This window comes from Drosophila pseudoobscura, chromosome X, assembly GCF_009870125.1.
Source record: "Drosophila pseudoobscura strain MV-25-SWS-2005 chromosome X, UCI_Dpse_MV25, whole genome shotgun sequence".
In the NCBI taxonomy this organism is placed as follows: domain Eukaryota; kingdom Metazoa; phylum Arthropoda; class Insecta; order Diptera; family Drosophilidae; genus Drosophila; species Drosophila pseudoobscura.
Genome location: NC_046683.1, coordinates 39,967,603 through 39,985,853, shown reverse-complemented (window position 1 = coordinate 39,985,853; position 18,251 = coordinate 39,967,603). Strand labels below are relative to the sequence as shown.

The 18,251-nt window shown below is 39.9% G+C and overlaps 1 long non-coding RNA gene across 1 annotated transcript; it reads right to left on the bottom strand.

Moving 5' to 3' along the window:
• Positions 1 to 6,591: 6,591 nt before the first annotated feature.
• Positions 6,592 to 8,101, bottom strand: LOC117184941 (uncharacterized). The gene is made up of 2 exons (XR_004470414.1): positions 7,104 to 8,101; positions 6,592 to 6,956 (listed from the first exon to the last, which is right to left on the bottom strand). It is a non-coding gene; the product is annotated as an uncharacterized lncRNA (long non-coding RNA).
• Between the last annotated feature and the right edge of the window lie 10,150 nt (positions 8,102 to 18,251).

Genomic DNA, 18,251 nt, shown 5'->3' with positions numbered 1-18,251 from the left:
GTTTATTGTAATTATTGCGGCTCTGATACTCACTTAGAAAAAAACTGCCCCAAAAAGCGCATTTATAAACATTTATAAAATATTAATAAATAAAACATAGCCCAAAAATGTTTAAGCAATTTATACATCCTTTTACAATGCTTATTTGCGGTCCTTCAGGATCTGGTAAGACAACGTTTTTAGAAAATTTAATAAACAAAAGAAATGATTTGCTGAGCATTTCAATTAATCGAATAATTTGGTGTTATGGAGAGGAGCATGCTAAGCCAAATTTTAATACCATCGAATACTATAAAGGAGTTCCCGAAACAATTGAAAATGAAAATCATGAGCCTATTCTTTTAATACTAGATGACTTAATGATGGGTGCATTTAATAAAAATGTCTGTGAGCTATTTACAAAAGGATCACACCACAGGAATTTATCCGTAATAGTGGTTACACAAAATATATTTCATAAATCATCACATACTCGAGATATTTCACTAAACACAAAATACATCGTTGCGTTCAAAAATCCTAGGGATAAGCTACAATTTCAATGCTTAGCAAGACAAATTTATCCTGAAAATTCTCAGGAGCTCTTCAGAATATATAAGGAGGTGACAGATGAACCACATGGTTATTTACTTATTGATCTTACTCAGGGAATAAATGATCTCCTTAGATTTCGTACACATATTTTTAATTCTGAGTATACAGTTTGCTTTTCAGATGAAAATGGTTTACAAAAAGAATCTAAATCGACTGAAAGCGAACAAACATTTATTGTATGTGCTCAAAAGGGCAAATAATAAACTTCGAAATGCAATTATAAGTAATTGTGACATTGAGTTAGTAAAAGCATTAGTGGAGATAGTGTTGAATACTCTGCGAGGAAATCATAAGATATCAAAAAAGCAACTATATGCTCTAAAAAAGTATAAAAATGCATTACGTCTTATTTCATGTCCAAAACGGTCAATAAATTCTAAGAGAAAAGTTCTCATCCAAAAAGGAGGATTTTTACCTGTTTTAATAAGTTCATTGCTTTCGGGGATTTTTGGAAAAATATTGAACAATGCTTAAAAATAAGCATCAATTAACCAAAGTTATTTTAATGCATCCGAATGCATATCAAAAATTGGTAAATAATGCCCAGAAAAACGATTTAATAAATATAACGTTTTTGCCTATTTTAAATGATAAAAAAACTAGCGACTTTAATAAATGGATTAAAATACGTCAAGAATTGTGTTACTATCAAAATAAAAAAAGAAATAAGACAATGGATATACGAACTACGCAGAACAAACGACTTTCATCACCTCAAAGCATTGGAATACAAACCCAAGACGAGTCAGTTTGGTTAGATGTAAAACCTAACACTTCCATTCTTAACAATAAAAATAATGAGTCCTCAAAAAAGGAACTCTCTATCACAAATGAGTTCTCTGATTTACCTAACGACATCGATGATGAAGATTTTCTGACCGAAAAATCTTTCAACTCAAAACCTAATAAGCGTAAAGTTGAGGATACCTCATTTTTAGACACTCAAGCATCAAAAAAATCAGCATTGACTAAAGTGAAGCTTACTGATAAACAGCGAAAGCTAAGAGTAAAACTTAAGAGGTATAAAAGTGAATCAAATCCATTTCAAGACTTGAAATACGTAAGTGGACGAGAAAAGTTGATGAGGGCTGTTAGAAACAGTAAGGCCGTGCAAATTGGAAAGAACAAAATTAATTGGTTATCCTATAATTAATAAACTGCAAAGAACGTAGAACTAAAAATGGTAAATGTAACAGAGTTTTTCGTGACATTACTTAGTAATGATTCGTTAAATGTATATCATGATAACGTTAAGTGTGCATTTACAAACATTGTAAATATTCCTGAAAACATGAACGATGACTGGGAAGTAGGAATTACAGACTTATATCTAAATAAATGTATAAAAAGCAGGCCTGAGAATACCTCAATCGCATCTGAAGAAACAACAGAATTCGTTATTAGCTTAGTAAATGGAGAAACATTTCGATATGAAAATGAGTCAATAGAGTCTGAACAGTTTCAAAATGGTTTGATTTTTGTTTACACTGACATTATCAAACCAAGATGTGTTGGAAATAAAAGACCTCGATGTCTTCGAGTATTACATTATAATGGAAAAGAGCAACTTATACAATTCAACAATATTGAATATTATCCCATTGAAATATGGTCTCCAAAAGAAATTTCGATCTTAATTACCGATTCCAAAGGGTATAAAGTACCATTTGAATCTTCAGCAATTCCAATTTTTGTTACCCTTCACTTTAAAAAACGAAAAGAAATGCTATAAATAATACTGTAAAGATGGAAATTTATTCAGAGTAGAAATAACCATCATGACGAAATCTTATCAACAATATTATTTAAATCAGTGTGGAGGAGGGTTGAATCATATAGGAAGTCTTTATGTTTCACCCAGAGTTATCCAACAAGGTAGAGGAATTGGGAACTTTTTTAGTGGTCTTTTTAATTACATAAAACCACTATTCCTTTCGGGGATAAACGCTATTAAAAACCAAGCTACTGAGACTGGAAAGGCAGTAATAAATGAGTTTGGTCGAAAACCTTTAAGAACTATTATCCAAGAACAAAGTAAAATTGCTTTGCAAAACCTGTCAAATAAAGCCATTAATAAGTTAACCCGATTCCAGAATGGGGCAGGTAAAAAGAATAAAAAGAGAAGGTCTAGGAAAAAACTATCTCATTTATCATCTAAAGAAGGAAGCAAACATACGCAGTCGAGAACCAAAAAAAAAAAATCAACAAAGAAATTAACTATAAGAGACATTTTTTCTAAATCAAAATGACCACCCATATTGAATGTATGAAAAGCGAATTGGATCTATTTGAGCCACATCCTACACAAAGCTCTATTCTGAGAACAGAAGAAGTTTCATATAACCCCATAGCTTCGTTGGACAGTGCTTCTTCAATTGAATTCGTTTGCTTAGGAAATGGGGAAACATATCGAGACCTATCAAGTGTTTACTTAAGACTTGTTGTGCAACTAAGAAAAAGTGATAATACCAACATTGAAGGAAACGATGTTGGAGTAGTGAATAATATTTTGCATTCAATGTTTAGAAGTTCGTCCGTATATTTAAATAATATTTTGGTTTCTCAGAGTGATAATAACTATCATTATAGATCGTATTTGCAAACGATTTTAAACTATGGCAGTGATGCCAGTGAAAGTCACTTAGCCACTCAAGGTTATTATCCTAATTATGGTAAATTATTATCTGGTAGATACGTTAACACCGATGGATCCATTATGCTCAAAAATATTTTTCAAAACAGTAATAAGGTTGAACTATTCGGAAAAGTTCATGGAGATATATTTAATCAACCAAAACTGCTTATAAATAATGTAGATTTGAGGATTACTTTTAACATTGAAAAAACAGCATTTTATTTAATGGAATCTGAAACTGAATCAAATCTTAAAATATTGGAGGCCCAACTATTCATGAACCACATAACTATTAATCCGAGCATTTTATTGGCTCATCATCATGTTTTACAAACTAAAAATGCCATTTATCCATACAGCAAAGTTCAAGTAAAATCATTTACAATATATCCAGGAAATAATACATTATCAATTGACAATGCAGTTATTGGACAGCTTCCCAATTTTTTGGTTTTTTGCATGGTAAAAAACAAATCATATTCTGGAAATCGGGCATTAAACCCCTTCCATTTTGAACATTTTAAAATTCAACGCTTTAATCTATTGGTTAATGGAGTACAAGTACCATCGCAGGCACTTGAGTTTGATTTCTCGAACTCTGAAAATGCTCAAAGCTCTAGAGGATATAATATGCTATTCAGATCAAGTGGAATAAAACATTATGATCGAGGCTTACAAATTACAAAGGAAATGTTTGATAAAAATAGTTTTATATTAGCATTTGACCTAACAGCAGACCATCACAATTCAACTGTATGCTCAAATTTAATATCACAAGGAGCCATCCGAATTGAAGGACGATTTTCGGAGCCTCTTACAGAAGCAGTTACTTGTCTGGTATACTGTGAATATGACTCAATGATTGATATTGATAAACATAGAAATATTCGTGTACTATTGTAAAAATGAATACATTACAAATCGATAAGTTGCTTTCCAAGCATTCAAAAACAAAAAGAATTTTTAAAGGAGTTTATCCCTCTGATCAGCTGCCTCAAGTAATTTCGAAATATCCTGCTTTAATAATAGCAAACACAGATTCTTCAAGCTATTCAGGAACTCATTGGGTTGCTTTTTACTTTGAAAACAAATATTCAGCGGAATTTTTTGATTCATATGGTCAATATCCTCAAAATAAAGAATTTTTAAAAATATTAAGGAAAAATTCCATAAAGTTTACATTTAATAAACAACCACTGCAAGGTTATTTTTCAAATACATGCGGTCATTACTGTATCCTATATGGAATATTTAAAAGCAGCAAAAAAACATTAAATTGTTTTTTAAAACAATTTAAGAAAAATGATTTTAACTATAATGATAAGTTAATAATAAAAATGTTTAAGAAAATTCGTTTAAAATAAAACACAATATTATTTCAGAGACATTTAAGATGTTTATTGAATTTTTGAGCTGGGATACATTCTTTTATTTAAGTTATAGTACTTTAACATTAGGTCTATAGCTTCTGCTTTCTTATTTGGTAGGGTATGACACAGGCATGTGTCAGGTCCGTCCGTTGCATCGTCATCACTCCAGGGGCATAGCTTATAATGAAAGCCAAACTTGGAGTACTGAAGCTCCTTTTCCTCCAGATCTTCCAAAATTCTCATCAAATTTTCAAGAATTTGTACGTGCTCCTCGAAGATCATCTCCTCGAATTGCATTAAAAAAAGTTTTATTTGTTTGGCATGCATCTTGCAGCTGACTTCTTGAATCTATTACTGATAATGTTTCAAAGAGCAGGACTCTTTATATCCACGTCTTTGCTATGTTTCCCTTATATTTTTCTTTACCCATGTATTGGAAATGATAAGTACTATATCTAGCCATCTCTTTTTTACATATGTGTGTATATTCGTAACCTTTTTCTTTATTTTTGTCTTTACATGTATAGTTGTCTCTTCTTCTCTTACATATATATAATGGGAACTCTTTATTTACTCTTTACATATAAATTGGAAATGGGCAGTGCTATATCTATTCATCTCTTTTCCTTTATATATAAGATGTGTGATTCCATGCTCCTTCAACATCTTAAAGGGTGTTTTTGTGGAAAATTTGGTCACATAACTTTTAGGTAAAAATATCCAAAGCGGTTCGTTGTCCTTATCAGTTAAATAAAGGACTACTTTATTTCCAAATGATGTTTTTTTGATTTTACATCCATTGATCTTGTACTCAAATCCTATGCATAGGTCCTCAACCTTGGTGTATCCAACCGCCGGCTTTGTCTCGTTAAGTAATTCTAGGAAAGCCTAGGTATATATTTGATGAAGTGCTTATCATTTTCTATATAGAGATTTAAATATTCTTACATACCATTATAGTAATAGAAACTATTCAACCTACTAACGATTTTATACTGAATTATTTAAAAGATTGCATGATCTTTTATACTCTCATTAATTCAATTTTATACAAATGTGATCTGAGCAGATTGGTAGTTGAGTGATAATAAGTAAATGGTTTTAAAGCTGTAATGGCCAGATGTCTCAAGTCTGATTGGTGGTTGAGTAATAAGGGATAAATTATGGATACACTGCTGTATATATTGTTTCAAATATTATATTTACATGTTGGGTCTTATATAACCGTCAACATGAAAAAATTATATAAACAGAACAAAATGCATAGAATTTTTGTTCATATGCTGTTCACTTCCTATATAAGAACTGTAAGTTACTGAGATAGGTTAGTTCACTTTCACTTCGAAATGAGGACATTTCATTGCGAGTTGTGTTATTTAAAAACATCTTTTAGTTCCCGCAATGAACTGAAAAAACACACCTTAAAAATCCACAACTTTAGTTATTCAAAATCAAAATCATCATTTTATCGATGTTACTTATGTCCAGGAACTGAACTGTTTTGGTTGAGAATTGACTTCAATATGCATATTTTATTTAAGCATAACATGGAATTAAAGCGAAAAATATAATATTTATTTAAAAATGAAATAATCTGTGCGTTTTTAAATATAAATACCTTTACATAAATTTACCAACTAAGTATAAAATGATGTGAAAATTTCTCAATAAATTCATTCAAAAGCATCAGTATTCTACCTGAAATCCACTTATTCTTTTTGTGTAATCCTCACGTGGAAGAAACCTGTTTCAAACGAATCCTATGATTCTCTTGTAATAAGAGGAAGTGAAATTCAACCAATCAAAAGTAAAACAGAAACATTTAAAATAAATAGTGGTTAAATGTGTTATATTTATTATATATGTACATATGTATATATTATTTTTAGAAAAATACATAAAATATTCTTATTATATAAATATGTATTCGTATTATTAAAATTTCGCCTCAGCTAATTTTACCGCAGCAATTAAGTCATCATCATCTTCGTCCCGAAGTAGTTCCTGGAGTTGAGATCTTTTATCATCATCCTGATTATCTACTAAATCGAAAATGTTGTCATCATCCGGGAAAATGTATGCTGGATTATCATTATTAGACGTTGCATTCCTTGGGTCATCGTCGTCATCATCCCATTTAATGTCACTTAACCAGGTCAAGTTGCTCTCGAGATAGGTTTGAGTCTTAATCCCAAAAATCAAGGACAGGTCTACGGAGCTCGGCTGAGAGTCCAGATTTATGGTTGATTCCGGTTGGGAATCGATAAAAATGATTTCAAGGTCATCCATCGTTGTTGAAAGATTACTAGTTTATGTCCTAGCTGTTAGCTGTGAGTAGTTATTATATAGGCACTTTGCTATGGGACAGTGGTAGGTACACAAAGGAGGAATATAAATTATAGAGAAAGTAGAAAGGTTCAAGGGCATCGAAACCGTTTTTCAGGAAACACTTAAAAAATACCTCTAAACTATCACATTAGATTCATTGCAAAGGGATGACCTACCTGTTTGAGGGTTGTTTGAATCGCAACACGGGACCAATCGTAAAAACAGGTTCATTGACAGTAAGTGGGAGGAGAGAGAATATAAATGAGCGAAGGATCGATTTGAGAGGATTTTACATGGTTGAGAAACAGGATTAAGATCGAAGTTAGTTCACATTATCGCCGATAGGTGGCGCCACCAAGTAGTAAGGATACGGGACAGACGTATATTTACTCTAAGTAGCATTAATTAATTTTGATGTCTTCCTATTATAATTTTATTCTTTGCGTGCTCCTATATATATCTCCATTAATTTGTGTTCTCTTACCATTCAACCCTCTATACGGACATCTAGATACCCAGGTTTCCAACCTATGTTTTCTATAGGATGTAAATTTCAGAAACTTCACACATTTGTTTTCCCAATTCAATGTTTATAAAATATCCTATAAGTATTTATTTAACTTGACCAGTTAATAACATAGCAGAAATTGGTTCCCAATTCAATGTTAATAAAATATCTTATAAGTATTTATTTAACATGATCACGTAATAACATAGCAATATGATGCACACTTACATTCAACATGTTGCCAAGCTGCACATGCTTAAGCAAATGTTGCTGCAACATGTTGCGAATTTGGTAATTCAGTGTAAAAAGTCGCTGTCCCGTATCCTTACTACTTGGTGGCGCCACCTATCGGCGATAATGTGAACTAACTTCGATCTTAATCCTGTTTCTCAACCATGTAAAATCCTCTCAAATCGATCCTTCGCTCATTTATATTCTCTCTCCTCCCACTTACTGTCAATGAACCTGTTTTTACGATTGGTCCCGTGTTGCGATTCAAACAACCCTCAAACAGGTAGGTCATCCCTTTGCAATGAATCTAATGTGATAGTTTAGAGGTATTTTTTAAGTGTTTCCTGAAAAACGGTTTCGATGCCCTTGAACCTTTCTACTTTCTCTATAATTTATATTCCTCCTTTGTGTACCTACCACTGTCCCATAGCAAAGTGCCTATATAATAACTACTTCTGCCTGTTTCATTTATTTAAAGATGTCTAAGATCGACACAGAGACGAGCGACAGCTGGACCTACCTCATGAGATCCCTGGAGTCACGAGATGCACCCGTAGGCAATGCTTTCAGCGGTGCAGCACGAGCTGGATATCCGCTTGCGTCTTCTTCAGCTGCTCGAGCTTTATGGACTGATACTTGACCTCGCCAGTATAAATACAAGCCCTGGGCAGCACAAAGGGTACATCTGCAGAACTATCTTTAGCGTCAGTTTGCGACGAGTTTTCTGGCGGTACAAGATGCCGGGTGGTATGAGCTTCTGCTCTGTGGGCAGGACAGGCATATTGAGCATTTGGCATGATCCCCGTCACAGATAGCCAAAGCTACGTTAAGATAGATCCAGCTGATGCGCCATTTATATGTTTTTATACCCGATACTCAAAATGAGTATTGGGGTATCTTAGATTTGTGGTAAAAGTGGATGTGTGTAACGTCCAGAAGGAATCGTTTCCGCCCCCATAAAGTATATATATTCTTGATCAGCATCAATAGCCGAGTCGATTGAGCCCTGTCTGTCTGTCCGTCCGTCCGTCCGTCTGTCCGTCTGTCCGTCCCCTTCAGCGCCTAGTGCTCAAAGACTATAAGAGCTAGAGCAACGATGTTTTTGATCCAGACTTCTGTGATATGTCACTGCTACAAGAATATTTCAAAACTTGGCCCCGCCCACTTCCGCCCCCACAAAGGGCGAAAATCTGTGGCATCCACAAATTCAAAGATACGAGAAAACTAAAAACGCAGAATCGTAGAAGATGACTATATCTTCTAAAGTGTAAAATCTGAACCAGATCGTATAATTATTATAGCCAGAATCAAGAAAACAATTTCATTCTTTCTCGCTCTGTCTCTCTCTAACACACAGGTTTCATGGTCGGTTTTGCCAATTGCAAAATATGAGTTCAAGGATCTCAGAACCTATAAGAGCCAGAGCAACCAAATTTGGTATCCACACTCCTGTGATATCGGACCTTGACCGTTTCGTGTCCAAATTTTGCCACACCCCCTTCCGCCCCCGCAAAGGATGCAAATCTGGGGATATTCGCAAATCTCAGAGACTATTAAGGCTAGAGTAACCAAATTTGGTACACACACTCCTTTAAGATGTCACTATAAAACCCCCATCCGCCACCATAAAGGACGAAAATCTGTTGCATCCACAATATTGCAGATTCCAGAAAACTAAAAACGCAGAATCATAGAGAATGACCATATATATCCGGTTGCGGAATCTGGATCAGATCGGATAATTTGCAACAAATCAATTTGCACTGCTCACGCAGCGCTCGACGTCACGCTCAGACTGATTTTCTGTCTCTCTCGCACGCACTCTTTGTCGTGTCGTTTAATATTAGCGGCGTCTGCCGGAGGAGAGCCATACTGACTTAGTATCGGGTATAACTGTAGAGTTGCGGTGTCCGCAGCAACTCACAACGTTCCCCCTCGTTGTATTTGTATTTGTATCCTTCTAGAATGTCTATACCTCTGACACTGCTTAAAGCGGCCCACTAGAAGGGAGAAGTACTACAAATGTACTACCGATTATCCATCTCCAACCTGGGTAGCAGCAACATGCTATATTGTGTGTCTCCCCAGTCTCCAATTGCTGATACCACCCCCCTCCCCCCACCCTGTTCATGCCGCGAATGTCCATGCTCTTGGTTCTCTTTTTTTGCTTCAATGATTGCTCCAATGCTCCAATGCTCCAAAGCTCCACTGAGGGGACTTGCTTTTGTTCGCCTGCTCTGGGGAGCACTATTGGGACAGGTGGGACATGGGACAGTGGACGGTAGTCAGTGGACATTGGACTTATTTGGCGCACGCCGTCAGAAAACTTGGCCGCGCGCTCAATTGTTTGATTTATTGACGTTTATTGGCAGTTGGCATTTTATTGTGACTATTTTTGGGTGACTGCCGAGCAGAGCCGAGTCGGAGCCGGGGCAGGTGGTCTCGGTTGCCACAGCAGCGCTTTTCTCTCTTCCATTTGATTGGTTTTTATGTGCTTAATGTTCAGACCATTCTCCTTAAACTTAACCACAGTGTATGCCTGGGAGGTCCATTTTGCGGCAGTGGAAGGGAGCCAATCCGCCGATCCCCACCCATCCGAAAGCGGCTCACGAAAAAAGGTCAAGGCTCTGACCGCAGCTGGTCCAGGCCATAAATACGAGAGCCCCGCCACCTAAGTAGGAGCTCGACATATTCGGGCTCTGATTTATGGCAGTCAATTCCATTTCACTGAGCGATGGACCACAGACCACAACCCCCATCCAGAGGGATGGTTGGCCAAGGGGTTTGGGTTGATTAAACACTTTGGCCATTTTTATGGCCGCGACTAGTTGGGGCAGGGACTCATTAGAGCGAGGCGATGCCAGGGTCAGGGACAGCCCCCACTTCTTGAGGGGAAGCAATCGATTTGGCACACGGTTCTCTCGGCTCTGAATTGCCAATAAAATGAAACGAAAAAATCTGTAAATATGCAAAAGGGAGTGGGACATACACTTTATGGACAACAATTGCCAAAAGACTCCCCTTCTATGAACTGAACGATACCCTTTTTCCTGAATAACTATCCACGGAAACGTCTCGTTTGCCGAGTGCCTGTTATACCCTTACACTCGTACGACAGGGCTGGCAAAAAGGAAAAGATAGAAAGGCAAATTTACCTTTAAGCTTTGTAACTACCCCCCAGACAGGGCCCCCCAGACAGCCACACAGTTCCACACTTCCACAGTTCCACAGTCCTCACAGGTGGCATTTTTGTTGTAAGACGGCGATTTACATGCGTGTTGTGTGCACAGAGCTGAAGAGTGTTTTGGAGCTGGAGAGAGCTGGAAGGCAAGGCGCTGACGAATTTCAATTTATTTACTTGTATTTGCGTATGCAAAATAGTCAGTCAGGCTGCGGCTTGATTTTGGCAAGCACACATGGAAATACGGGGGAAAATTGGTAGAGAAACGAATGAGAAACGAGTCTGGATGAGCTGCCGGATAATGGATATGCCCTCGAAGAGCTTTAACTTGCGCCACTAGCCACTTAAAGCTGCTGGAAAGATATGTACATGAAAATACACCCAGTCCAGAGGAATCAATACTCGGAAGATTATAAGGGGCATCCGAAAGACCAGCCAGCCCCGGTCTGACACTTGTCCCAAATGATATGCCATAAAGAGAGCGGACTCTGCCAGCATGTATGGCATATTGAAATTCCTGGCAGTGGCCCCAAGCCAGACATTGAATGAGGGTCTCTCCAGTCTCCGGTCTTCCTTCCACTTCCCGCTCTAAGCCGGAATCGAGCTAATTATACGGCCCTGCCCAAAACACACAGCTGGTTAATGCCAGAACACTGCCCCGATGTCGACGTCGATGTCCATGTCCATGTCCATGTCCATGTCGATGTCGATGTCGGGGCGGAGCTGAGCCTTGAATAAGTCATGCCATGTGGCTGTCAGTCATGCGTTGTGGCCTGGTGTGATTACCTTTGGCCAGCAGAACCAGCCCCAAACCAGCCCTAGTCCCGGTCCCGAGCCTTGCTCGTCTCCGTTTCGGTTCAGAGTTCAATGGCCATTCGTACGATATGTCAATCGCCTTGGCGACAACATTCTGTGTCGAACATGAAGCGGAAAATGTTTGCCAAAATTGTTGCAACTAATTCTCGAGCTGCATTAATTAAATGTGTGCTGCAAGAGAAGAGTCAGGCCCTCTGAGAAATGTAAATCAAAGCAAATTTTGAATTGATTTCACCTTCGGGCCGCTTGGGTCTTCTCGATTTTTTTTGTTTGGCTGCCATCCAATCTGCTGCCAATAAATCGGACAAACTCTGAGGGGCCAAAGGCTAGGCCACGTCCACGTCCACGTCCAGGACTTCATTAAGGACAAATTGAATCGATTGTTTAGCTGTGATCAAGATAACTGCGACTAAGCCGACAGCCAAGTCCCAGTCCCAGGACAGTCTGCCTGCTGCTCCTCCATCTGCTCCGACATCTGACCCTCTTTTGGCCAAGTGCACTTGGCTGGCAAATGTTGACATTCCTTCTTGGGGATTTGGTCCGCCAAGGAGGCGCATTTGTGCCTGGATTTTGTTTTTGAATACCCTCGGAATGAGGTGGGAGTGACTCTCCGATTCTAGATCACCATTAGCCATGTACATATGCTACAAATGTGGGTCTGCATCTTGAAAAGTCTTATGTATTTTGATTTGTAGACATTTCTCTTTATTTTGCAGCCAAATAGTGGTAAACAAGTTCCCAGTAAGCCTGATTCTCTATCGAATCTCTTTCATTCCTTGTATCTCCCAAAGAAATACCGATCAGATGCTTTGAAGCACGTGCCTTTCCATTATTATCCACCAACATGAGCTAGTTCTATACTATTATGCAGGAACGGTCTGTCCCCATAGATCCTGGGTATCTGCTAGTCGGAGTCTCGCGTTTAGCTTTCGCACTTGTTTTATTATGATTATTTTAACTGCTGAGGAAAAGACAAACAGAAAGAGAGAATACTGAGAGAGGGATCGGATGGTGGGATGGGCGTTCTTGGGTTCTTAGGGATTGGAGGCGAAGGAGCATAAAATGCAATTTTCACATGCTACAATCCGAGGGGCCGGGGTATGGGGATGAGGATGAGGATGAGAATGAAATGGGTTTGGCGTCAGAGCCCGAGACAGACAAAGTGAAATGCAATAAAACAAAAGGGGAGCATAAAAAGAGAAGCTCCCGAGCCAGAGACTGCAACTGTCTTGTCTTGTCGCTGCCGCTTGAATGCCTGCAGCTGCGACCCTGCCACTGCCACTGCTACCCTGCTACCCTGCTACCCTGCTACCCTGCCACACTGCCACTGAACCCTGCCACTGCTGGATCCCTGGCACTGCCACTGCCACTGCCACTGCCCTCCCACAAACGCAACGCATTTACAGCGCCATGATTCAAATTGTCGCCTCGGATTATGGATTTATTACGCGACTCGTTCTCGCTCCTCGCTGCAATTGTGCATGCTGCTTGCAATTACTATCAATGCCTCCCATTCCCTTTCCTCCCCCCTGCCCATTCTTGCATCCTCTGCCCCATGCCCCATCGCTTACGAAAATGTGCCAGTAATTCGCGTTGACAATTTTTCGGGGTTAGCTTTCACACCGAACTCCCTGGCACACATTGGTCCCGGACCGCCAGCCCCAGCCCGGCTCTGGCCCCCAAACTTATTGTCTTTAAGCCGAAACTTCGGGGATTCCACTGCCGCGGATGCCACGGAGATGGAATGGTTGATATATGTATGAGCAACGGAGTGCCAGTACCAGTGCCAGAGTATCCTAGTTCCAAGTTGTTTTAAAGCAGCTTTAAAGACGAGTCTGCATGTCGGCTTAAGGCTTGAATTTGTGGCAAAAGTTCAGGAGGAAGTCAGATAGAAGGAAGTGTCTCTGTAAAGTGTGTACAAAATATACAGAATCCTAGGAGTTCCATTCATTTCATTAGAAAATGGATTGTTATAGCAGTTCTTGGTCACCCCAGGAGGAGTTCTTTTCAAAATAAGATGCTTCCTGGAACCTAAAATTCAAACTCTATTTTTTCCCTTATAACGTAATCGGATCATCGAACACATTTTGAAGCTGCAGATGCTCTCAGAAGAACTCTCATTGCTGTCCCGTCGGAGTGGGTCAAGGTCCGCAGCATTGCACACCCGCTGCCCTTTTGGGGCGGTGCCATTTAAGCCTACTCATGTTCATGGCCTGACCCCGCGATGATCCCAAAAAGCGGCAGCGGCAGCGGCAAAAGAGGCTGTGTTTGAAAGCTTTTGCGTAATTATTATTATGTATTATTTGTGTAAAACTCTAATTGTCGTCAAACAGCAGTAGCGGCAGAGGCACAAGCGGCAGCAGCAGCAGCAGCAGCAGCCATTGTCGTTGTCATCGTAGTCATTGTTGTCATTGTTGTCGCCGTCGGTGCAGTGTCGTTGCCGCTGACAGCGCTGACAACGCTGACAACTCTGACATTTCGAATTTAGACATTGCCCCCGACTGTTGACCGCACATTAAAATGGGCTTTTTGTGTGCCACGGCTAGTTAGGATTATGGCCACAGACCACAGACGGCGGCTAGCCATCAGGGGATGTCATACGCGATGCCGCCAAATGTACGTACATACGTACGCGCTTAGGCTTTCCGCACTTGCAACAGGCCAGCGGTACACTGGCATGCAACAGGCAGAGGCCTATTCAGTGCATTCTCAATCAGCACTAGAGGTTTGCCTGAATACATTCCATATGGCAGATGCGGCGTACAGTGCCGTACAAGGCAAGATCGAATGAATTTGAATGAATTGTTCCAGGAGACTCGTGTGGGGCTCCGACGACATTTGGCCACTACAGAATTTGAGAGAATTTCTTGTTTATGGTTTTATTTTATTCTTATGCCGCTCTAGGTACAAGCTTTGCGCCTCTTGAAAACATCTCCTTGATCACTTTATCCTTGCGGTGCTTCTACGCCGTGGCCTTGAACTGATCGGGATCTAGCTCCAGGGTGCGCTTCAGTCCAAGATGGCCCTTGGCAGATGTCTCTAACCAGCACCCAAGGAATTTATAGAGCTCCCATTTGGCTGAGGATTACATAATTATTGCAACCAGACGGACACAAAATTTGCAGTCCAAAATGACATCCTCATGTTCTCCACTCGTTTTCAAAGGTATCTTGTAGTTTTTGCGGAGAGATGGTATGGAATGCCGACTATTGTAAACAGAAATTATGCAAAGATTCACTCTGGGATGTGGAATTTCTGGTTTTCTTGAGTTTCGTTTTGCAAAAAACGTGTCCAAACAGTAGGAGAAGAAAGTCATGGGGAACAGGCGGGACAGGGCTAACCAGGAGGTCACGAAGATGCTGCAGACAAAACAATGGAGCAGGCGCTGTAGATTAATTAGCGTCTGGGCGATAAAGCACGTAGAAGTCGTCGATGCAACGTGAGCAACATGCAACGCAAAGCGTTATGATGTTGGTCCGCAATCAATGACGAACGCAGACATCTGAAGATAGTGTTATACCCTGAAGTAGAAGTGGCTTGGGGCCCAAAAATTGGTAAGGGATCGATGGTTTATAAAGCATATGTACATGAGATACGCTTGAAAGATGGAAAACGGAAGTAAAGCAAAAGTGCAGATGGCCCTTACAAACGAATGCATCTATCGCCAGAACATTATCTCTAGATACACAAGGAGTTCAAAGATGTACTATATGTAAGATGTAAGTATATTGGAGGTAGGGATCAACATAGGCAACACTCTAGATCCCAATGTAATGGCTGTAACCCTTGAGTTACCGATTAAATATGATTCTTTCATAATTGAACTTTTTAAAACTTCATTTAATTCTATTTTTGTACACTTTTGCCTAACACCAACACTTTGCGACGAAATGAAATCTCTTGAATGTTCTAGATCACATTCACATACTTCCAAATTGCAATGTACGTATTTTCTATGATTCTCCGTTTTTGGTGTTCTTGTTTCTTAGAAGTGGTGGATTTCACAGATTTTCGTCATTTGCCAGGCGGACGGTTTCGAACGACATCTGACACAGGAGTCTGGAGTAATATGTTTGCTCTAGCCCCTATAGTCTCTGAGGTATTGGCGCTTATCGGACGGTAGACAGACGAACAGGCAGAAATTGCTATATCCAGTCTAGTATTGATGCTTATCAAGAATATGGGTTCTGGGTGTTACACACAGCATTCTACCTCAAATCGGGTATATCGGGTGACTACGAGGCTGGACAACAAGGTCGGAGGAGGAATCTACTCCGAACAACTAAATATAAGGCACTCCTTCAGGCTCGTAAATCGCTGTACCGTCTTCCAAGCGGTAGTCATGGCAATCAGGGCTCTACAATTTTTTATTAGCCATGTATGGGTGCCGGGAAACCGGGACATTGACGGCAGCTGTATAGCAGCCGAATAGGCCAGATCTCGGACTTGAATCCCCTTCCCCAAGACAAGGAGTATATTCGTATGCCAATGGCATCCTGTAAACTTATCATAATGTGACAATTAAGCCGAACATACATAGATAGGAAGTGCGCCTCCGAGCTCTGCAAGCTCCGCAAAAAAAGGTGCAGCGCAGTAATACGTTCCCTCACAGGGCATTGGCTAATAGGCACCCACGCAAACAGGCTAGACCCCCATATAATGCCCGCTGTCTTAGCTGTAGAGACGAGGAAGAGCCGGTGGAACACCTGTTCTGCTCCTCCTTGGGGTCGCTCTTTATAACTGACCTTTCAGAAATGCCCACAATAAGTCCCCGAAAGACGGCAAACCTTGGTCTCAGACGGACGAAGAAAATGAAAGATCCCAAGCGGGCCGAAACCAGAATTACGGTCTCCTGGAGAGCCTGGCAGCCGCCTCTACTAAAGGAAAAGGAAGCTTGCCAATTTTTAATTCAGCAGACACAATGCCGACGAAGCGGAGACAGAAGAAAGTACTACGTGGAAGGGCTTCCCCGTATTACAGTCAACTCTTACGCATAGTGGGGACTACTAAGTATTTTTAGCAAATAAATGAAATAAAAAAGCATAAAATATGAATATTCTACGAATTATACTTCTGATGCCCAACATTTGTAAGACAGAGTCCACCAGGGACTTCTCCTATTAGTAGGAGTAACCTATTGGTTTTTATTGACAATCCGCTGCTGCGATTGAAGAGAACCGTTTAGACCCACGTGTCCAGGAGGTCGCTCCGTCCATTGCAACTATAGGTGATGACAGAGAAAATGAGAGTAATACAGAATATGTACATTGAAATTGATTTGTTCTTGCTAAACATTTATTTCTCCTAGGCTTCTTCTTCGCCATTTCCACTAGATTCTCTTGATCCTTACCCAGCTCCTTTTGCTTCTCCACTTGCTCCTTGGCCCTCCCCAGCTCATCTTTCTTCTTGGTCTTCTCCAGCTACGCTTTCTTGATTTCACAATATTTTAAATGTGACCCACTGACTTAGATAGGGTTCATCGGTATTAATGTATTGGACTCGCCTTCGCTGAGTGCTCAATCCGGCTGATCTGCTGTACTCCTCGATGGGCCGATAGTAATGCTGCCCTTTTTCACGCGGCTCAGCTCGGACTTGAAGAATCGGTTCCATCTAAACACTGTGGCTCAACTGTTGTATAGCCTTCACCAGGAGCATCAGAATCTCTTGCAATGCCCTCTTGGGGCGGCACTGTTTACTGGGATTGAGGGGGGTTGGCGGCTAAGCCCTGCCCCACCACATGATAAATGAGGGCAATTTCTCTGTCTCTGTCTGAGTCTCTGTCCCTTATGAGCTATGGCAAATCGCTGCAAAAATACGCGCTGATTTATCCTGGACGTCCAGGGAGAGCACTCAGAGGAGGAGTCTTCACTGAGAAATTATGTCTAGACGTTTTTTGTTTCCCCATCCCCCTCTCATTCTCTCTGGTTCTATCCTCATTTGATTTTTATTAGAGCAAAGAGAAAAATTACATGTTGAAAAGGAAGATATTCTGATTTCAAAGAAAAAAAATATTCAAGTTAAACATAATTCACTTTGGCTTAAGAATAAGTTAAGATCTTATAGTCTCTGAAATCTAGGTGCTCATCGGCACGAAGGGACAGACAGACTTATCTATATCGACTAGGCCATTATTGGTGATCAAGAACGCATACACTTCCTGTGGTCGATAACGCTTCCTTCTGGGTGTTACACAAATCTAAAGTACCCCTATACCTTTCGAGTACCGCGTATAAAAATCGCCCAAACGGTTCCACTGGTTCCACCAGCTGAGTATCGCTGGTATCGAGATATAAAATATATTTTATAAATTTAAAAAATCAATTTCTCACATATATACATATGTACTGACTGATTCTCAGGGATTTTGTCTCTGTGTGTACGTTTGATATCCTCTCCAGAACATTGGCGATCTTTGCCAGGACTATGATTATAAAATTCAGTTTGATCTCTGATTAAATCGATATCTTGGACATTAAAGTGCTGTATTCGGATCTCCACTTGATCTCCACTTCAGTGTCTGTAAATCAACTCCTCGAAGCTCATCTTCTTCTCCAAGCATATGGCCAAGAGTTTCAAAGTCTACAGTTT